Source organism: Mandrillus leucophaeus, unplaced genomic scaffold, assembly GCF_000951045.1.
Source record: "Mandrillus leucophaeus isolate KB7577 unplaced genomic scaffold, Mleu.le_1.0 Scaffold12, whole genome shotgun sequence".
In the NCBI taxonomy this organism is placed as follows: Eukaryota; Metazoa; Chordata; class Mammalia; order Primates; family Cercopithecidae; genus Mandrillus; species Mandrillus leucophaeus.
Window position 1 is genome coordinate 4132705 of NW_012100320.1, and position 4651 is coordinate 4137355.

Genomic DNA, 4651 nt, shown 5'->3' on the forward strand with positions numbered 1-4651 from the left:
AAAATACAAAAATTAGTTGGCATAGTGGCACACACCTGTGATCCCAGCTACTCAAGAGGCTGAGGTGGGAGGATTGCTTGAGCCCGAGAGGTAGAGGCTGCAGTGAGCCGAGATCATGCCACTGCCCTCCAGCCTGGGCAACAGAGTGAGACCCGTGTCTCAAAAAATAAAAATATAGATATATGTAATTGATATTTAAAAAGAGGTGGTGTCTTACTATGTTGCCCTGGCTGGAGTGCAGTGGTTTTTCACAGACAGGACCTGACTGCTGAAGAACTCATTCCTTATTTATTTTATTTTATCTTATTTCTGTTGAGACAGAGCTTCACTCTTGCCCAGTCTGGAGTGCAGTGATGCGTTCTTGGCTCATTGCAACCTCTGCCTCCCAGGTTCAAGCAATTCTCCTGCCTCAGCCTCCAGAGTAGCTGGGATTACAGGTGTGCTCCACCACGCCCAGCTAATTGTTGTATTTTTGGTAGAGACAGGGTGTCACTGTGTTGGCCAGGCTGGTCTCAAACTCCTCACTTCAAGTGACACATTCACCTTGGCCTCCCAAAATATTGGGATTCTGGGCATGAGCCACCGCTCCTGGCCTCGTTCCTTTTTTATTACTCTTAGCATTTCATCATATGGATGTGCTACAGTTTATCCATTTACCAGTTGAGGGACATCTGGGCTATTTCCAGGTTTTGGTTATGACAAACAAAGCTGCCACAAACATTTGTGTTCAGATTTTCAGTGAACAATTTTAACTTCACTATGGTAAATACCTAGGAGTGAGAGTGCTGGGCGTCGGGTAATTCTATATTTAACTATATTTTTAAAACTGCCAGCCAAGCATGGTGGCTCACGCCTGTAATCCCAGTACTTTGGGAGGCCGAGGTGGGTGGATCATTTGAAGTTAGCAGTTTGAGACCAGCCTGGCCAACATGGTAAAACCCCATCTCTACTTAAAAATTCCAGAATTAGTTGGGTGTGGTGGCAGACGCCTGTAATCCCAGCTACAGTAGGCTGAGACAGGAGAATCGCTTGAACCTGGGAGGTGCAATTGAATTCAACTCAATTGCAGTGAGTTGAGACTGCGCCATTGTGCTCCAGCCTGGGTGACAGAGCGAGACTCCATCTCAAAAAAAAAAAAAAAAAAAAAAAAGACACTCTTAAGAGAATGAAAAGACAACTCATATAGAGAAAATATTTTTCCCTCTCTGTCTTCTCTGTCTTGCGGATATGCAAATCACATATCTGACATTTGACTGGTGTCCAGAATATATAAAGAACTCCCAGAACTTGACAATAAGAAAACAAATAGCCCAATAAAATAATGGGCAAAAGACTTGAGTAGACATTTAACCAAAGAAGAAGCATGGCTGAAAAACAGACACATGAAAAGTTGCTTAACAACATTAGTCATTAGAGAAATGCAAATTAAAACCACAAAAAAACACTACTACACAACTGTTAGAATAACTAAAATAAACAAATAAAGCTACTACAAACATTTGTGTTCAAATTTTCAGGTGAACAATTTTAACTTCACTATGGTAAATACCTAGAAGTGAGGGTACTGGGCCTCAGGTAATTCTATGTTTAACTGTATTTTTTTTTTTAGACGGAGTCTCTTTCTGTCACCCAGGCTGGAGGGCAGTGGCGCGATCTCAGCTCACTGCAAGCTCCGCCTCCCAGGTTCACGCCATTCTCCTGTCTCAGCCTCCCAAGTAGCTGGCACTACAGGCTCCCGCCACCTCGCCCAGCTAATTCTTTTTGTATTTTTAGTAGAGACGGGGTTTCACCGTGTTAGCCAGGATAGTCTCGATTTCCTGACCTCGTGATCTGCCCGTCTCGGCCTCCCAAAGTGCTGGGATTACAGGCGTGAGCCACTGCACCCGACCATTTAACTGTATTTTTAAAACTGCCGGCCAGGCATGGTGGTTCACGCCTGTAATCCCACCGCTTTGGGAGGCTGAGGTTGGTGGATCATTTGAGGTCAGCAGTTCGAGACTAGCCTGGCCAACATGGTTAAACCCCACCTCTACTAAAAATACAAAAATTAGCTGGGTGTGGTGGCAAGTGCCTGTAGTTCCAGCTACTCGGGAGGCTGAGACAGGAGAATCGCTTGAATCGGGAGGTGGAGGTTGCAGTGAGCTGAGATCACGCCACTGCATTCCAGCCTGGGTGACAGAGCGAGACTGTCTCAAAAGGAAAAAAAGAAAAAACAAAACAAAAAACTGCCAAACTGTTTTCTAGAGTGTCTGTGTCACTATCCATTGCCATTATCAATGTATGAAAGAAACCAGTAGCTCCCTATTTTCACCAGCGCTCGCAATTGTCAGACTGTCTATTTTAGTTATTCTAACAGTTGTGTAGTAGTATTTTTTGTGGTTTTAATTTGCATTTCTCTAATGACTGATGTTGTTAAGCAACTTGTCATGTGTCTGTTTTTCAGCCATGCCTCTTCCTTGGTTAAATGTCTATTCAATTCTTTTCCTATTATTTTATTGGGCTGTTTGTTTTCTTATTAAGTTTTGAGAGTTCTTTATGCATTCTGGACACAAGTCAAATGTCAGATACGTTATTTGCATATCTGCAAAACAGGGAGAAATATTTTCTCTCTCTGTATGAGTTGTCTTTTCATTCTCTTAAAAGTGTCTTTTTTTTTTTTTTTTTTTTTTTTGAGATGGAGTCTCGCTTTGTCACCCAGGCTGGAGCGCAATAGCTCAATCTTGGCTCACTTTAACCTCTGCCTCCCGGGTTCAACCCATTCTCCTTCCTCAGCCTCCCAAGTAGCTGGGACTTCAGGCATGTGCCATCATGCCCAGCTAATTTTTGTATTTTTAGTAGAAACGGGGTTTCACCATGTTGACCAAGCTGGTCTTGAACTCCTGACCTCAATGATCCACCTGCCTCAGCCTCCCAAAGTGCTGGGATTACAGGCATAATACAACATTTTTGTTTTGATGAAATCCAGATTGTCAGCTTTGCTTCTATGGATCATGTTTTTGATGTTCTATCTAATAACTCTGTGCCTAACCCAAAGTTGCGTATATATTTTTCCTATATTTTATTCTAAAAGTTTTATTTAAGTCTCTGATCCATTTTGAGTTTATTTTTTGTATAAATCCTTGTCTTTTAATTAGATAATTTAATCCTTTCATATTTGATGTAATTGTTGATGTATTTGAATTTCTAACTATCGTCCTATATTGTGCTTTCTGCAGGTTCCTTCTGTTGTAGTTTACTTTCCTTTTTTGCCTTCTTTTGAATTATTTTCTTTGTCATTTCAACTTTTCTTCCTCTGCTAGTTGGTAATTTATACTCAGTTTTTGCTTTCTTTTCATGGCTAGTCAACAGTGCTATTTAAAATTTGGTTTTAGGCCCAGGACAGTGGCTCATGCGTATGATCTCAGCACTTTTAGGGACTGAGGTGGGAGGATCACTTGAGCACAAGAGTTCGAGACCAGCCTGGGCAACATAGTGAGACCTCATCTCTACAAAAACTAAACCAAAAATTAACTCATCATAGTGTCACATGCCTGTAGTCCTAGCTACTTGGAAGGCTGAGGCAGGAGAATCACTTGAGCCTGGGAGTTCAAGGCTACAGTGAGCTGTGATCATACCATTGCATTCTAGTCAGGGCAACAGAGTGAGACCCTGTCTCAAAAAAAAAGAAAGAAAAATGAAAAGAAAAAGTGTGGTCTTAAATAATTAGTATCAAGCTGGGAGCTTGTTATAAATGTAAATTGTTAGGCCCTCCCCCAGACCTTTTGACTCCTGCTTGTTTTTTTTGAAATAAAGGTCTCAAGCCCAGGTTGGAGTACAGTGGTGCCATCAGGACTCACTGCAGCCTCAAACTCCCTGAGTCAAGGGAGTCACTACACCCGACCAGGATCGGTTTCTTAAGTACATTATTTAGAATTTCCTTTTATGAATATTGTGAAAGCAAAATCTCTTACTTAATTTGCCTTAAATGCCTGTTTTTCATCTTCCTTTTTGAAAGCTTTTTTTTTCTTTTTCTTTTTTTTCTTGTTTTTGAGATGGAGTCTTGCTCTGTGGCCCAGGCTGGAGTACAGTGGCTCGATCTCGGCTCACTGCAGCCTCTGCCTCCGGGGTTCAAGCAATTCTCGCACCTCAACCTCCCAAGTAGCTGGAATTATAAGTGCACGCCACTGCACCTGGCTAATTTTTGTATTTTTAGTAGAGGTAGCATTTCACCATGTTGGCCAGTTTGCTCTTGAACTCCTGACCTCAAGTGATCCACCCACCTCCGCCTCCCAAAGTGCTGGGATTACGGGTGTGAGCCACTGTGCCCGACAAAAGCTATTTTTTGAGGGGTAAAATTCTAAGTTCGCACTTATTTTTTTTTTCTCTTGTGAAGTCAGCAGTAAATCTGCTTCTGAGATAATTTGTCTCTGGTATGCTGTTGTTTCACTGTTGTGTTTAACTGAAAAGACCTTTTTTTTTCCCCCCCCAATCCTGGTTGAAATTCAGTGGACTTCTTAAATCTGTGTTTTTAAACAGATTGATCCAAAAAATTTCTTAGTCACTGGCCGGGCACGGTGGCTCACGCCTGTAATCCCAGAACTTTGGGAGGCCAAGGCGGGCGAATCACGAGGTCAGGAGATTGAGACCGTCCTGGCTAACACTGCGAAACCCC